Source organism: Ictidomys tridecemlineatus, unplaced genomic scaffold (genome assembly GCF_052094955.1).
Source record: "Ictidomys tridecemlineatus isolate mIctTri1 unplaced genomic scaffold, mIctTri1.hap1 Scaffold_67, whole genome shotgun sequence".
Classification (NCBI taxonomy): domain Eukaryota; kingdom Metazoa; phylum Chordata; class Mammalia; order Rodentia; family Sciuridae; genus Ictidomys; species Ictidomys tridecemlineatus.
Genome location: NW_027524711.1, coordinates 322,471 through 341,494, shown reverse-complemented (window position 1 = coordinate 341,494; position 19,024 = coordinate 322,471). Strand labels below are relative to the sequence as shown.

Here is a 19,024-nt window from a genome sequence, read left to right as displayed (position 1 = left end):
CTACTTTCTTGGTATTTACTGATCTATGGTTGGCCAAATGTAATGAAAGCACTAAGGAGGGAGCTTTCCTGCCAATGAAGGTACAGGACCATGACATGGTCCTGAAAACTCTGGTGAGTTTTCCCAAGGACACTAGAGCTGAGTATATAGCGGCTATTACAGGTGAATGTAGTTTAACACACCAGTAAGTTGACACTGTGGATGGACACAGGCCATTTTAAGGGATGTGTGTCTATGTGTGTGTGTTTTTATTTGGGGATGTGTATTTGATTTATTGTTTTGTCTCTTATTGCCTGAGAATATGGTGGGAAAAGCATTTTTCCCACTGTTAATTGCCTGTATTGTAGTGAGGTGCTATGCTGAAGGCTACTATTTCACCATTGATATGTTCCTCTTCATGTGTCATCCTAGGAAGAAGAAAAAAGTATGCAACAGTGGAGGTGTCTGTCAAATGAAAATATTCCCATTGCTCATCCCTGTGAATTAATGAATGGATATCTGCTTGCCTTGTGGATGGAAAAGACTTATTATGTTCATTTGTTTAATATTTCTCATGAAATTTGGCCACTACAGAGAAGATAATTTATGTCAAAGATGTTTACCAGCTCCAAGCCCTCTGACATGTCTATCGATGGGCTTCATGCAGAGACTCATGAGCATCACTGTGAGACTGAGAAATCACTGTGGAAGGTAAGGTTTTCAGAGCAGAAACCTGACTGGATACATAGATATCCAAGCAGGATGAGCAATAGAAGAAATTTATTGTCCTAGCTTTGGTCCTGTAAAAAACTCTGTCCAGAGCTTTTATTATTTGCTATTGCTCTGCTCTACTCATGAGAAGCAGTTTTTTTGCCTTAGGGCTCTCTTTTGTGAAGCCTCAGGAGAAGAACTTTAGAAATTTACTTGAATGGGTTGCATCTGTTACTCAGAGCTAAAGCAATTGCCTCACCTGAGTGAGGCACTCATTGAGATGCTCCACACAGCTTCAGATTATTAATTATATTGCTTCTCCATCCAAAACTAATATTATACAAAAACCTAATTGAGTGGAGACTCTCCTTTCCATCATGTGAGATTCCAGACACTCATGAAACTACAACAGTGACCCTTTAAGACCAATGTATTAGTCCTTGCCCTTAAGTTGCTAGGACTTAGATTATTGAATTTCTTCTAGCTCAATTTACATAAAAAAGAACATACCTACCATTGGCAAACTCGAGGCCTCTATTTTTAGTTGAAGGGTACTATTAACTCTGGGTTCATTTCAACTTCCCTGGATCTCAGAATGATATCTAGCCCATTATGAATTTAGGCAAATGAGAGGCATGGGTACTTCCGATGGAAACAATCCTGGACTTTTGTAAGTATGGACATATTCAGCCATGTTTTTAGAATAATTTCTTAGTAGGAAAAAGATAAAAGGACTTGGCCCATGAGGGAAGGTTCCTGAATGAATTGTGGTGATTTGTGTGGTGGTTGTAATAGATAGCTGGGTAAAACTCAGAAGTAAAAATTGTTTGAATCAAATCACAACATGAGACAAACCTGTTTTCTGGAGCTTAACCAAGAAGTGTTACAGTGAATTGTGTTGGAATTTTGGTTACCCCAGCATCAAAGTTGTCTTTAGGAAATAAGAGCAAGACCCACTGTGGAGTTCTTTACCACATTAATAATCTCAGTGATGATTTCACACATTATTCTCTATAAAGCCTTAGGTGCCAAAGTTAGAGCCTGAAGCATATATATTCCACCCACGTTTAACCCATTGAACCTGATGCATGAGGACTTTTGGATATGATGTGGAAAGCCCTCAGGCATGAGTTCTTTATATGTTAACAGCTAGACAAGATTGCTCACTACTTCTTGGGCCCTGTCTGAATCCAAAACCTACCTAGCTGCCTACTGCATTGTTGACATATGCCTATGCCTACATCCTGAAATTTATCTAATTCCCGTGAGGTAGAAGCTCTGAAGCACCTTAGGAACTCCCTCTGCTCATCATGACAAAATAAGAGTGGAACTTCATTGACCACAAGTCATTAAAATACTGGAGATAACAGATCCAGTATGTTTGAGACTACTGATGATGAAGCTGGGGCAGGAGAGAGTAGGTATTGGCCAAGAAATATGTATATCTGGCACTGGCTTCCAAGCAATGGCACCAAGACAGAAGTTATCACACACCTGCACTCCACTGCTCCAGGGCCAATTGCCAATGGGCTCAAAGTCACTGGCATCTCTATTATACACTATTTTCATGAAGTCTAGTAAAAAAATCCACTGTCTGGGTCATTCATGAGGGAGCCACAAAAGATCTTAATGTTCTCCAGTGCTTCCTGGTAATGGGAATTTCCAAATGGTATTGGTCTAGCCCTATTTTAAAAATAAAATAGGTGGCACTGTGGGGTTAAGATACATTCAGGTGCCATTGAGTGGTGAGGAATTTTTTTAATTAATGCTCTGGAGAAATCACATGGGCAAGGCTTCCCAAAGAGTTGTCAAAGGTCACATGAGGGCAGGCCCATTGGGTTCTAAAATGTGAGGCTCTTTGTGTTTTGGTTCTCAACAATGGCAGACAAGGCTTTACTAAAAAAATCATGTGATATCCTGGCTGAGATCCCAGTGCTCTGGAGAAAGCCATACTGGGCCTAGATCTCAGTTTCCAAGGATGCCTCTTCTCCTTGATCTCCTAAAATCCCAAAATAATTCATGGCAATACTGCTCTGAGGTCAGTTCCAGAACTCAGTCTCTAATGGGAATCGCATCAGAGTTCAAGCTAAGATTGACCCAGTCATCTCTTCCAACCACCACACAAATGACCACAATTCAAAAAAAAAACAATCCCACATGGCCCTCATCCTCTTCCATATAGACACTCATCATAATGTTGTGGCTGAAGTTTCCATATGGGGAGAAGTCCAAGATGGTGTCCAAAGTAAGCTTCCATGCCCCTCATTTGCCTAAAATCATGGAGCCTGGACATCCTTCCTGAGAACTAGGATAGATAAAATGGGCCTTCAGTTAAAACTGCTCCATTTCTCAAATTAGAGGCTGTCTGACTGCTGTGAGTAGATTCTTTATGTGTACTGGAGTCATGAAAAAACCCCACCACCTATGTACTAGCTCCTGCTGGGATTGGAACAACTTATTTAACACAAAGGATCCTTGTTCTCACTTCATGGAAGTCAGGAGAATTACCAGAGGAAGGGGAGAGATTTATCTAAAGTTACTGTTCTTTTGTATCAGTTTTGTTTTGGATGGACACATGGGATCTTTATTTAGTTACATGGGGTGTTGAGAATCTAAGCCACAGCCTCACACAGGGCCAAGAGGCTGCTTCATACACATCCCTTTACAAATCACATTACCAAAGAGCCACAGGTGAGGTCCCTTAGTTTCCATTTTAAAACTGTTTTCTTGAGGCTTCACAAAGTGTTGGAGTGAGGCAAAGACCTTTTTTACATTCAGGGGAACAGAATGATAGGTCAGAAAAAAACCTGGGGAAAGACTTTTCCACAAGATGAACACTATAGCACTGACAGCTCCTGCTCGTGCTACTTAGGTTGCTATCTAGCCAAGCAGGATTTCTCTACTGAGAGCCTTACCAGTCACAATGATTTCTGAGTTTTCTGAGATGCTTGGCATTTACTTTTTCAATCCAGTACATGGCCATGTCCCAGAGCATGGAGGTGGCACATATCTTGGACACAAAACCACGAGTCCCTTTTGGAGAGTGGCCAAAATTCAGGAAAAATACAGGAGCTTAGGAACATAGAAGGTGTTGACCATCTGCAAGGCAAGTAGCAAGTAGCAGTCCATTCATTAATTGGCCAGGATGAGTGCTGGGAAGCTTTCTACTAGACAGGACACATTCACTGATGCATTCTTTTTTTTTTCTATTGTCTATTACAACAGATACAGTGCGATACATCTACATAGAAACACTCACCTTGAGCAAAAGAACTAACTGTATATAGTCCACTCCACAATGAACAAACCATTTTCCTTCATATTTTCAGAACATGAAACAAAACTACATATTCAAACACACAAACACAAAGACACACACATCTCCCTAGGAGTTGGTCTGCATCTATCCAAAGTGTAATCTTACTGGTGGGCGAAACTATGTTCACTAGCAGTGGCCTGTCCTGTGTCAGCTCTGGTCTCCTTGGCCAACTCTGTGAAGTTGTCAGGAGCCAGTGATTAGCCAGTACTTTCTTTCTCAGGAAAGGCCCTTTGGAGAGCTTTCTGGGCAGTTGGCCATCCACACATCAGTAGCTTCCAAAACAGAATGATTCTGTCCTTGGTAAATCCAAATAAGTGAGCCCACTGGGACTGGGACTGGCTCTGGGTGCCTCCCCTCCTGGATCCCAAGTTAAGAGGGTTCCATCAAAAAGTAAGTGAGGTGAGGTCACTTCTTTCAAGGAAGTGAATGAGGTCACTGCCTTGGCAACCACTTTGTCCAAACCGTTGTTTCCAAGGGTTCCATGAGATGGAGGCTGACAAATCTTCCTGTGACATTTTCACAAATCATAAATGTAACATGCCATAAGTGCAAAGGGTCAGCTATTGACACAGGCCTGGATTGGTCAATCTTCCCTGCATTGAGAAGAGAGAGGCTGATTCAGACATATCCCTTCATTCTGACTGGGTGTTTGCCATGGAAGATGACTTTAGGCTTCTCAGGTCATACCCAGCTGCCTATATCTTCTCCAGGGATCATTTCTGCATCTACCTTTGAGGTTCTCAGCAGTTGTAGGATCCCTACATACCTGCATTGAAAGACCAACTCTGTACCTACTATTACCTGAAATTAGATTGAGGGAACAGAGTATGGTTAGGGTTAATATCATGTTTTATTTGGGTTAGGAGTCATTCTGCTGGATGAATACTGGTATTGGAACCTGAGATATTTATAAGAATGTATAGGTGAAACGTAAGTATGAAAACAGAAAACTAGGTACGATCTGAAGCACAGAATGGCATTGGGCCCTTAATTTGGATACATAGTTTGAAATTACATTCTGCACGGATGTGTCATATAAATCAATATAAAATGGATAGGATCTTATACCTCAGATTATTGAATGTAGAAGAGAATATCCAGTGAAATAGGTATAGTGGGTAGGATTGCAGTGTAGGTTTAGGAAGAAGATTGAGCTTAGGTTGGACGAAAAGCCCTTTTGTGATAGGGTTTCTGTTAGAGAGTGAATGTGAATGTCAGCACACATGAAGAGGCAGTCACAAGAATGGACTCGTAAAAATATAAAGGAAAAAAGATATCAATATAGAAGTTAGGAGATCAGGCAAAGTATAAAGTGAGTGATAGGATTAGGAATATTTTCAACAGGGAGGGTGGTTGAACATATAATCTTAGGAAGAAACAAATATATAGTCCCCAATAGTATTGAAATTTGATAACATTAGAAAATGTTGACATGGATTTTTTTTAGTAATCGATGCTCTCACTAAATTTAGGCTTTGGCAGAATCATAAGATAAGTATGAGCTTTTCATTTTGGGTCCAGAATATTATTGTGATGAAATGTATGTGTATATCTGGTGACATGCGTGTTTCTTCCACCATTTGTGTTAGCATGTTTTGAAACCCTACACATTAGTTTTTGGGATACCAATAGGAGCACCTTGTGCCTATGAATATAGAGATGATGCATAAATAGACCATACTGTGAATAAATAACTGGTTCCAACTTTAAATAATGGATTGAATTGACATCTTAAAATATACATGAAATCTGGTATTCATATACATACATTCATTCCAACTAGTGGTAATATTAGGGTTACTAATTATCATGAAAAGTGTGTGAGTTTTGCTTTTAAAACTATTAGGGAAATCAAAAATAATGTGTTTGTAAAGAAGTCTCATGAAAAAGGCAGTCAAGAAACATGGATGAATATATGTGTTCTGATCTAGGAAGTGACTGAATGTGAATCATATGCCTATAAATTTGTAAACTTGTGGATGAAAGGATATATCCTATGATGTATACATGCTGAATAATTAATAATGAAAGAATGTTAAATGAAAATTAATGTCAAAATATACATCATGTCCCATAAGAATCTATTTTCATTAATGATAACCTTGGGTCAGTTTTGTAGAAATATTTGGAATATTATGTATTATTCACTGATCTAGGAAACAAATATGTATGCCATTAAAATTAATATTTCTGAAAATAATATTGGAAAAGTTGATTATAAATCCACAAAAATAAACATGAAAGAATCAAAGTAGTGTATATTCATATTACACACCAAAAAAGTAGCAATAGATATGCCAATCAAAATTCATAATGGAATAGATACAATTCACAGATTTAAAAAAAATATTTATTTTTCAGAACACGGTTTTATAAATAAACTTGTACAATTATGGACCTCACCATAGGTTGAATTTTCATTTCCCTCAGGGTTTTAGGGGAATGATATGTTTATGGAGTTTGTATTTGCCAAAGTCAGAGAACTCACAAGAATGCACCTATGACAGAAGGGAAAACTACATATATGCATATAAAAATACATGTTCTTACTTACGCTTCAGATAAAGGGAGTCAGGAAGTTACACATTTGTTGCCTTTCAAAATTCATGGAGAAGTATTAGAATGAAAATCTGACTAGTTTTATAACACATATCCTTGATAAAGCCAAAGGCAAGTCCAAAGATGCACCATGCCTCCTATGAACTTTCTGTACATCTTTTCAGTTAGGTTTATTTTTATCCATCATGTTAGGATTAGTAGTCAGAGTCTAGTAGGGTATGGGTTAGAGTCAGAGATTCAGCATTTCAAATGGAAAATAGGAAAATGAATCCAATGTGTATGCGAACAAGTGCTACCCAAAAATTTTCCCATTGTTATCCAGAACAATGACTTGACATTACATTCACCCCAAATAAGACACAAATAGAAAAGAAGAGTAATAAAATCTGTGAATACATATCGGGAATGGAAAATGCTCAGGAGCTCACAACCTTGGAGGTGGCAAAGGAGATTACAAAAGTAGAGATCAGGGTAAACATTCCACAAACTTGGAGCTGAGCTGGCCCAATGACTTCTTGACAACCTGCCTCTGAGTTTGTGCACTTGAAATATATGTTGGTGTAAGGAGCCTTAGCTTCTTTGTAGTGAGGCCATCAAAGCTGGGTCTGCATCTAAGTGAACTGTTTTTTATTTTTCAAAAAACATGAGGCAGCAGAGTTGAACCCTCTCTTTGTAGGTAAATTGTGGCCACTGGAGGATGAATGTCTCCCCGTGTGGATTGTTAAGGCATTGGGTCCTCCTCCAATTTTTGTGGTGTTTCTTGCAGCTGCACTGGGAATTTGGCATTTGCTTCACGAAATACAAGAAGGTCAACTGGGACACAGTGCTGCAGGGAGTTCTGTCACATGAGGTGGTTCAGGGTATGCAGGAGAAAATATTATCCAGGCTGCTATCCCATACATTTATACCCCTTTATTGGAGCAACCTAATTCTGGGCATTGTCCCCAAATCTCTCCTCATAACAAGAAACCTTTACACATAAGGGTCTGCTGGCTGCACCATGGAAGTCACATCTCATTTGGAGGCCAAAGACAAATTAACATGGCCCAAACACAGAGGTTTTAGCACATACCTGCACTCCAAAGCTCCAGGCCCACTTCCCATCAGGCTCCAACTCACTGGCATCTCTGTTCTACACCATTTTTATGAATTAGAGTCAATCAAGGCACTTTTTGGTTCAGTCATGATGAACAACAGGAGACACAAAGGTTCTACAGTGCTTCTTGGTAATGTGAACTACAAAAATTTCATGATATTGGTCTAGGCATATTTCAAGGATGAAGTAGGTGGCACTGTGGGTTTGGATTCATTCAGGAAACCTGAAGTGGTGAGTAATCTTCTTTCAATGAAAGCTCTAGAGAACTCTGCTGGCAAGGTTTCCCAAAGAGTGGTCACAAGAAGCCTGGCCCATTGGGGACTAAAATGTGAGGTCCATGTGTGTTTTGAGTCTCAAAGATGGGTGCCAAGGCTTTAATAAGAAAATCATGTGATATCCTGGCAGAGATTTCTAGTGCTGTGGAGAAAGCCACCCTGGGCCTAGATCTCAGTTTCCAAGGGCATCTCTCACTTTTGGCTTCCTAAAATTCCCACACAATTCATGGCAATATTTCTCTGGGTCAGTTCCAGAACTCAGTCTCTAATGGGAATCACACCAGAGTTCAAGCTGAGGTTGACCCAGTCATCTCTTCAAACCACCACATGAATGACCACAATTAAAACAAAAACACTCCGACATGGTCCTCATCTTCTTTCATATAGGCATTCATCATAACATTCTGGCTGGAGGTTTCCCTAAGAGGAGCAGCCCAATATGATGTCCAAAATAAGCTCCCATTCCCCTCTATTGCCTAATGAAATCGTGGTCTGGACACCCTTCCTGAGAATCAGGATATATAAAATGGGCCTACCATTCATACTGCTCCACTTCTCAAATTTGAGGCCTATTGACTGTCAGACGTAGATTCTTTATGTGTACTGAACTCATGGAAAAACTCAAGCACCTATGGGGTAGCTACTGCAGGGCTTTGCACAACCCATTTGACCAAAAGGATCCCTGTTCTAGTTTCATGGATGTCAGCAGCCTTACCAGAGGAAGGCAAGAGATTTCATCCAAAATGACTGTAAATTTTTGTCATTTTTGTTTTGGGTGGACACATGGAATTTTTATTTAGATTCATGTGCTACTGAGAATCTAAGCCAAAGCCTCACACAGGGCCAAGAAGCTAATTCAGACACAACCCTTTACAAAGCAATTAATCAAAGAGTCACAGGTGAGACTCCTTCATTTCCATTTAGAAACTGTGTTCCTGAGGCTTCCCAAAGGTGTGGCCTGAGGCAAAAAACTTCCTGACATTCAGGGGAACAGAGCAATAGGTAAGAAAAAGGCCCAGGGACAAACCTTTCCACAAGATTAACACTATGGCACTGACAGCTCTTGATCATGCTCCTAGGGTTGCTATGTAGTCAAGCAAAGTTTCTACACTTAGAGCCTTACTGGTCACATTGATTTCTGAGTTTTCTGAGATGTTTGACATTCCCTTCAGCAATCCATTTCATGGCCATGACCTAGACTTGCAGATGGTATATATCTTGGACACAAATCCACGAGCCACTTCTGTAGAGAGGCCAGAATTCAAAAAGAATACAGGAACTTAGGAACATAGTAGGTGTTGCCCATCTGCAAGGCAAGCAGCAGTCCATTCATAAAATAGCCAGGATGAGCACTGGGAAGCTTTCCACTAGACAGGACACATCCACTGATGCATTCTTTTTTCTCTGTTTACCACCACAGACACTGTGGGGTCCATCGACATAGAAACACTTGCCTTGAGCAAAAGGACTCACTAGTAAACAGTCCACTCCAAAGGGAACAGACCCGCTTTCCTCCATATTCTCAGAACATGAAACAAAACCACAAATTCAAACACAGACCCACAAAGGCACTACCCCCCCCCCCCCGAGTTGGTCTGCCTCTATCCAAAGTGTTCTCTGACTGTTGGGTCAAACTGTGTTCCCCAGCAGTGGCCTGTCCTGTCTCAGCTCTGGTCTCCTTTGCCAACTCAGTGAATTTCAGGAGCCAGCGATGAGCCAGTACCTTCTTTCTCAGGAAAGGCCCCTCTTCAGAGCTTTCCTGGCATTTGGCCATCCCCATATGACTAGGTACCAAGAAAGAATGACTCTGTCCTTGGTAGATCCAAACAAGTGAGACCACCGGGTCGGGTCTGGGACTGGCTCTCAGTGTCTGGCTACCTGGATCCCAAGTTCAGAGAGGTCCATCACCAAGGAAGTGAGATGAGGTCAGTTCCTTAAAGGAAGTGAATGAGATCACTGCCTTGGAAACCACTTTTCCCTAACAGTTGCTTCCAAGGGTCCCATGAGATGGAAGCTGCTCCATCTTCCTGTGACATTTTCACAATTTAGAAAGGTATACATACCATAGGTGCCCAGGACCAGCTATCCATACAGGCCTGGATTGGTCCATCTTCCACGCATTCAGAAGAGAGAGGCTGACTCAGACACATTTATTCTTCCTGACCTGTTTGTTTGCCATGGGAGATGACCTTAGGCCCTTCAGGCCCTACCTAGCTGTTGATATCTTCTCCAGGGATCATTTCTGCACCTACCTTTGAGGTTCTCTGAAGGTGTTGAATCCCTACATATCTGTATTGAAAGATCAACTTCTCTTATGTAAAATTAGATTGAGGGAACAGATTATGGTTAGGGTTAATATCATGTTTTATTTGGGTTAGGAGTCATTCTGCTGGATGAATACTAGTATTGGGAAATTGTGATATTTATCAGTATGTATAGATGAAATGTAAGTTTGAAAACAGAAAACCAGGTAAGATCTGAAGCACAGAAGGGCCTTGGGCCCTGGATTTGCATACATAGTTTTGAATTATGCTTTGCACAGATGTATGATATAAATCAATATAAAATGGTATAGAATCTTGTATGTTGGATTATTAAATATAGAAGAGAACATCCAGTGAAATAGGTATAGTAGGTAGGATTGCAGTGTACATTTAGGAAAAAGATTGAGCTTAGGTATTGGACAAAAAGCTCTTTCCAATAGGGTTTCTGTTAGACAGTAAATGTGAATGTCTGCACACATGAAGAGTCAGTCACAAAAATGGACTTGTGAAAATAAGTAGGAAAATAGATATCAAATAGAAGTTAGGAGATCGGGCAAAATATAATGTGATTAATATGGTTAGAAATATTTTCAACAGGGGGGTGGTTGAACATATAATCTTAGGAAGAAACAAATATATAGCCCCCAATAAGATTGTAATTGGAAAGCATTTGCCAAAGTTGAATTGGATATTTTCTAGTAATCCATGCTCTCACTAAATTTAGGCTTTGATAGAATCATAATATAAGTGTGAACTTTGCATTTTGTGTCCAGAATATTACTGTGATGAATATGTAGATCAGGTGAGTATTTTTTTCCACCATTTGTGGGAGCATGTTTTGAAACACTATAATCTCATGTTTGGGGATACCAATAGGTGTACCCTGTGTCTATGAATAGAGATGATGCATGAATAGACCATAGTGTGAATAAATAATATAACTGGTTCTAATTTTAAATAATGGATTGAATTGATATTTTAAAATATACATGAAATCTGGTATTCATATACATACATTCATTCCAACTAGTTGTACATCTAGTGGTAATATTAGGCTACAGTTTATAATGAGGTGTGTGTGTTTTGCTTCAAAAATGATTATGGAAATCAAAAATAATGTGTTATGAAAGAGGCTTCATGAAAAAGCAAGTAAAAAACTTGGAGAAGCACATGTGTTCTGTCGCATGCAGTGACTGAAAGTGAATCATATGCATTTAAATTTGTGAACTTACAGGTGAAAGGATATATCCTATGATGTATATGTAGTAAAGAAATACTAATGTACAAAAGTTGGGAGAAAATTAATGTCAAAATACACATCATGTCCCATATGACTCTGCATGCATTGATGTGAACTGCAGTCAGTTATTGAAGAAATATTAGTATTAGTACTCAATGTTCACTGAATTTAGTTTTGAGTATTAGGAAATGAATAAATATGTTGGGAAAAATAAATATTTCAGATTATGATCTTGTGAAAAGTTGATTATAAATTCACATAAATGTACAGGAAACAAGGAAATGTATAATATGACTCACATATTTCATATTATCAAATCCAAAGAGAGTATATATATATATTAAAAATTAGCAATGTATATTACAATCAAAATTAATAATGGAACATATATCATTCACAGATCACAAAAAATATTCATTTTACTATACATGGTTCTATTTATAAACTTGTTCAACTATGGAGCTCACCATAGGTTGAATTTTCAGTTTCCCCAAGGATTGGTGGGAGTGATTGGTTCACAGAATATTTATTTGCCAAAGTCAGAATACTCACAAGAATGCACTTGTGATAGCAGGTAGAAATATATATATATATATATATATATATATATATATATATATATATATATATATATATATATATATATATATAATTCTGATCCAGGCTACAGAGAAAGAGAGTCAGAAGTTACATATTGGTTAACTTTGAAAATTTATGGAGAAGTATTAGAATGTAAATGAAAGTAGTTTTATAACCCATACCCTTGATAAAGCAAAAGGCAAGTCCAAGTATAACACCATGCCTCCTATGAATGATCTGTTCTTCTTTTCCTTTAGGTTAATTTTTACCCATAACATTAAGATTAATAGTCAGAGTCTAGTAGGTTATTCATTCAGGTCAGAGTTTCAATATTTCAAACCGAAAATATGAAAATGTTTCCAATGTGTACGCAAACATGTGCTACACCAAAATCTTCCAACTGTCATTCAGAAGAATGCCTTGACATTACCATGGCCACACGTCAGATACAATTATAGTAGAAGTGGAAGGAAATCTGTGAATACATATCTGAAATAGAAAATGCTAAAAATCTCATCTTAAAGGTGGCAGAGGAGATTACAAAAATAGGGAACAGGGTAAACATTCCACAAATATAGAGGTGTGCTGGACTAATGACTTCTTGACAGCCTGCCTCTGAGCATTGGGTACTTCAAATATATGTTGGTTTCAGGAGTGTTAAGTTTCTTGGTAGTAAGACCATTAAAGCTGGGTCTGTGTCGATGTGAACTGGGGGACATGTTTTCCTATTTTCCAATGAACATGAGGCAGCAAAGCTGAATCCTCTCTTTGAACATAAACTGTGGCCACTTGGAGATGAATATCTCTCCATGTAGACTGTGAAGCCATTGGGTAATCCTCCAGTTTTCATGGTGTTTCTTGCAGCTTCACTGGAAATTTGGTATTTGCTATAAGAATTACAAAATGTTCAAATGGGACATAGTGGTGGAGGAAGTTCTGTCACATGTGGTGAGTCAGGATCTGTGGGAGAAAACACCAAATGAGCTGCAAACCCATACATTATTCCTACTAGAGCATAGCAACCTGGTTCTGACCATCAACCTAAAACATCTCCCAACAACAACATGCCTTTATATGTAAGGGTCTGCTGGCAGCACCATGTCAGTCACATGTCATTTAGAAGCCAATGGCAGATCCACACAACCCCACCACAGATGTTTTATCATACACCTTCACTCCACTGCTCTAGGCCCAGTTCCCAGATGGCTCCAACTCACTGGTATCTCTGTTCTACACTATTTTCATGAATTCCAGTCAATCAAGGCACTGTCTGGTTCAGTCATGATGAGCAGCAGGATATCCAAAGGTTCTCCATCATTGCTTCCTGGAAGCTCAAAAATTTTATGGTATTGGTCTGGCCATATGTCAAGGATAAAGTAGGTGGCACTGTGGGTTTTGATTCATTCAGGAAGCATTCATAGTAAGGAATTTCCTTTAAATGAGCTAACACAGGCAAGGCTTCCCAAAGAGTGCCCAAACGGTCACATGTAACCAGGCCAATTGGGGTCTAAATGTGAGGTCTACGTGTGTTTTGACTCTTAGCTATTGCAGACAAGGGTTTACCAAGAATATCATGTGATATCCTGGCAGAGATTCCCAGTGCTGTGGAGAAAGTCACCCTGGGCCTAGATGTCAAGTTTTCCAAAGGTGCCTCTCATGCTTGGCCTCCTAAAATCCCAACATAATTCACAGCAATACTTCTCAGATGTCAGTTCCAGAACTCAGTCCCTAATGGGAATCGCATCAGAGTTCAAGCTAAGATTGACCCAGTCATCTTTTCCAACCACTACACAAATGACCACAATTCAAACAAAAACACTCCCACATGGCCCTCATCTTCTTCCATATAGGCACTCATCATAACATTCTTGCTGAATATTCCATACGGGAAGCAGTCCAAGATGGTGTCCCAAGTAAGCTCCCATGCCCCTCATTTGCCTAAAATCATGGGGCATAGACACCCTTCCAGAGAATCAAGATAGATAAAATAAGCCTGCAGTTAATACTACTCCATTTCTCAAATTAGAGGCTGTCTGACTGCTGGGAGTAGATTTTTTATGTGTACTGGAGTCATGAAAAAAACCCCACCACCTATGTACTAGCTGCTGCTGAGATTGGAACTACTTATTTAACACAAAGGATTCCTGTTCTCACTTCATGAAGGTCAGGAGAATTACCATAGAAATGTTAGAGATTTCATATTAAGTTACTGTTCTTTTGTGTCAGTATTGTTTTGGATGGACACATGGGATCTTTATTCAGTTACATGGGGTGCTGAGAACCTAAGCCAGAGCCTCACACAGGGCCAAGAGCCTGCTTCATACACATCCCTTATAAATCACTTTACCAAAGAGCCACAGGTGAGGCCCCTTTGTTTTCAATTTAAAACTGTTTTCTTGAGGCATCACAAAGTGTTGGCAAGAGGCAAAGACCTTCCTGACATTCAGGGGAACAGAATGATAGGTCAGAAAAAAGCCTGAGGACAGACTTTTCCACAAGATGAACACTATGGCACTGACAGCTCCTCCTCTTGCTTTTTGGGTTGCTATCTAGGTCTCACTTCAAAGGAAACTAAAGCACAAAGCTATATTTCTAGTGCACAAATGTCAGAGGCATATAGTCAAGAAGTCATTAGGCCAGCAAAGTTCCATGTTTGTGGTTTGTTTACCCTGCCCCCTACTTTTGGGATCTCCTCTGCCACACCCAAGTTTGTGAGCTCCTCAGAATTTCTAATTCCAGATATGTATTCACAGATTTTTTTCCTCTTCTCCTCTCATTGTGTCTTATGTGGGGTGATAGTAATGTCAAGGCATTGTGGTGGATGACAGTGGAAGATTTTTATGTGGCACGTGTTCACATATATATTAGACCCATTTTCCATTTTGCCATTTGAAATATCGAATCTCTGACACTAACCCATAACCTACTAGACTCTGACTCCTTATTGTAACATCGATAAAAATACTCCTAAAGGAATAGAAGTAGAGGCATTTGATAGGAGGCACGGTGTATACTTGGACTTGCCTTTTGCTTCATCAGAGATACATATTATAAAACCTCTCACACATTTTTCTCCTTTTATTTCTTCATGAAGTTTCAAAATTAACAAATATGTAACTTCCTGACTCCCTGTCTCTGTCGCCTGGGTCACAATGTATAGTTTTATATAGACATATATAATTCTAATGCCATCACAGGTATATTCTTGAGAGTACTCTGACTTTGGAAAATACAAATTTCATGAAGAGATCACTGCCCCCCAATACACTGAGGTAACTGAAAATTCAAGCTGTGGTGAGCTTATACTTCAACAAGTTTATACATGAAACAATGTAGAGGAAAATGAATATTTTGGGTACATATGTGAAGGACATATATCCCCTTAGGAATTTCGATTGGCATATGTACTCTTACATTTTAATATGGATTTGCAAACATGAAATATATGTGTCATATACTCATACTACCCTGATTCTTTCATGTCCATCTGTGTGGATTTATAATCAACTTTTCACAAGATATTTCTCAGACATATTCATTTTCTCCACATACATATTCATTTGTGAATACTCAAAATGAACTTCAGTGAAAATTGAGTACTAACCCTAATATTTCTACAGTAAGTGACCCAGTTGAACATCAATGAAAGTATATTCATATGGGACATGATGTGTATTTTGAAGTAAATTTTCATTCAAAATTGTTAAATTCCTATTTCTTCAGAAAGGATACATCATAGGATGTATCATTTCATCCAATATTCACAAATTGATATGCATATGATTCACTTTCATTCACTCCAGGTATCAGAATCCATGGATTTCTCCATGTAGCTTTACTTGCTTTTTCATGAGATTTCTTTTATAACACATTACTTTTGAATTCCATCATCATTTTCGAAGCAAAACTCAAACACAGTTTGGTATCATTAGTAACCCTAATATTACCACTGGATGTATGACTACTTAGAATGAGTGTTCGTATGTGAATACAAGATTTCATGCATTTTTTGAAATATCAATTCAATCCATTATTTAAAATAGTAAGCAGTTATATTTTTTATTCACCATATGGTCTATTCATGCATCATCTGTATATACATAGACCCAGGGTACACCTATTTGTATCCCCAAACCCTAAATGATAGGGTTTCAGAACATGCTCCCAGAAATGGTGGAAAAAAAATACGCATGTCACCTGCTCCATGTATTGCTTTCATCACATCTTCTTCTGGACACAAGATGCAAAATTCACAGTTATCTTATTCTTCTACCAAAGCCTAATTTTAATGAGAGCATGGATTACTAAAATCGTCTATATCTGTGTTGCCTATTGTTTTCAAATTTCAATCCTATGGTGAGTAAACACTTGTTTCTTTTTAGGATAGGGTAATTCAACCACCCCCCTGTTCAAAATATCCCTGATCTTGTCACTCATTTTGTACATTCCAGATCTCCTAACATCACTATTGATATCTATTTCCCCAAGTGCCTTGTTGTGACTGACTCTTCATGTGTGCTGACATTCCCATTTACACTCTAATAGAAATTTATTCCATTGCAAAAAGGGCCTTTTGTCCAACTCCTAAACTCACTCTTCTTCTTTACCCTACACTGGAATCCTGCCTACTATCTCAATTTCACTGGAAGTTCTCTTTTACATTCAGTAGTCTAGGTTTTCTGGCAGTTTAGTTCTTTGAGGTCCTTCCCCCTGCGGTTCAGGTGCAGGTTCTTCCTAATACCCTGTCTTTCTCTTGCAGAGTTGGGAGCCTGCTATCCCTGAGCCTTCCAGTTTTGGTAATAGTCCTCCCTTCACTCATTGCCTGGGGATTTGCCAACATTGCCCTAAGCTGGCAATGGCATGGCATGGTGGAGAAGAGTGTGAAGCCACATCTGGCTATGATGTGTGTCCTGGTGAGCCTGCAGCCACAGGAGCTGCAGGAGCTGCGTTGTGAACTGGAGGAACAATTAGTAGGCAGTGAGGGCATGCTCATCTGGAAGATTGGCAGCTATGGGCAGAGGCTACAAGAGGCCAAGGCCAAGCCCATCCTCGATTGCATCAGCCCAGACTTCTATACACATAAGTATGGTTACAAACTACAGGTGTCTACATTCCTCAATGACAACGGCAGTAGTGATGACACAAATCTTTCTCTGTACATTTGTGTGCTACCAGGTGCCTTTGACAATCTCCTTGAGTGGCTCTTTGCCCATCGTGTCACTTTATCCCTGCTAGACCAATGCGACCCAGGGCTTGCTAAGCCACAGCATGCCATTGAGACTTTCCATTCTGACCCAAACTGGAAAAATTTCCAAAAGCCAGGCACATGGTGAGGCTCCTTGGATGAGAGTTTGCTCTGCTCTGGATACCACAAGTTCTTCTCTCACCAGGATATTAGAAAGCAAAAATATGTGCAATATGATGCATTCTTCATCCATGCCTCTGTTGAACTGCCCAGGAATATCCTCAGCTGAGTGCAGAGCCGGCAGGCTCAAGGGGAGAAGGGGGGGGGTGGATGGGACATGATTCATCAGGCACTGGTTGAACCTGAAGAGGGTGCTGGACCACCTTTCAGCTGCTTATGCTGCCTGGGTTGTTACCCTGTTCTCCCCCTACCGCCACCACCCTTAGGTGCCTCAACTGGTGATTCAGCCCTGGCCCCTGCGGGGAGCAGGTCTCTGGGTTATCAAGGGCTGGAAACAAATATTCCCAGGGCCTGTCTCCCCTCCTGGGCAAGGCAGGTATGCCTTGGTGCCAGCCACATTGTACCTGGACTGAGGTACCTGCTCAGGTGCTATGTCCCAAGAGACATAGGGGGAGGGGTTGGGAAAGGGAAGGGTAGTTTAAAAAATCTGTCTTGAGATTAATTTTTCTTTCCCCATCAATGTCCCTTCTGTTAATTTATTTCCTTAGCTCGAGGAAGGCACAACAGGGGAGGCCTGATTTTTAATAAATTCTGAATTGTATTTATTAATTTGGTTCCAGCCTTTCTCCTCCAAGTTAATTAAGGCCCTGGGATGTTGGGGCTAACTATGCAAAGACCCACTGAGAGAAGAAGTGCTGTCACTATGACCCCAAGATCAGCTGCCCTGATATGTCGCCCTCTGGTGGGCACCAGGGGGAACCACAGCAGGCTTTAGAAAATACCTGTTGCTGCCTCCTGGTGGCTAAATGGGAAAGGTGCAGGATAAGGCTGGAATACCCAGTTCTTTACTCACTAAAAATCGAATGCTATGTCATAAGCAAGCCCCAGCCCCAGGCCTCTGATACTGGGGATTGAACCCAGGGAAACTCCATTAATAAGCTACATCCTCAACCCTTATATGTTCAGAGGGGTCTCAGTTGCTGAGGCTGGCCTTGAACTGTGATCCTCTGCCTCCTTAATTGTATCATCAAGCCTGGCTCCTGCTGACAACTGCCATTCATTTAGTACTTTCTGGTTACAGACACTGCCAAGAACTTTATGCAAAATATTTCTTTCCGTATAGCAGTCAAGTTAAATTAACTTTTACATCATAGTGAAAGGACCTGTCTTAAGTGGGCCTTATGAAGTTAATGAGATAATACATGTTCCTGACACTTATTCTAAGTGCTTAACAAATGTTAACTTACCTGAAGCAATCCTACACCTGGGGACTGAATAGAGGGGCCTTTAATAAGTACAAGGCGAGCTAGTGTTGTGACTCAGTGGTAGAGCGCTTGTGTGAGACACTGGGTGTAGAGCACTTGTGTGACACACTGGGTTTGATCCTTGGCATCATAAAGAAAACAACAGTCTACAATTAAAAGAAAATAAAGAGAGATACAAGGTACTTGAACTTTTTATTCCATTCTTCATATAGGCCTCAGTGGCCACCTGCAGTGACTCATGCTTTACCAGCAAGGAACGTTAGTGAAGTATGAGTACTCTTTCAGCTGGTCTAGGACAGGGCTGAATTTCTCTTTTCCCCCTGGTGCTGGGTATCCTTGTGCATGCTACCAGTATGCTCTACTGAGCTACAA

At 39.9% G+C, this 19,024-nt stretch overlaps 1 pseudogene; it reads left to right on the top strand.

The window, feature by feature from the left end:
* Positions 1–631: 631 nt before the first annotated feature.
* On the top strand, positions 632–17,496 carry LOC144374382 (TNF receptor-associated factor 4 pseudogene; annotated as a pseudogene).
* The last annotated feature ends 1,528 nt before the right edge of the window (positions 17,497–19,024 follow it).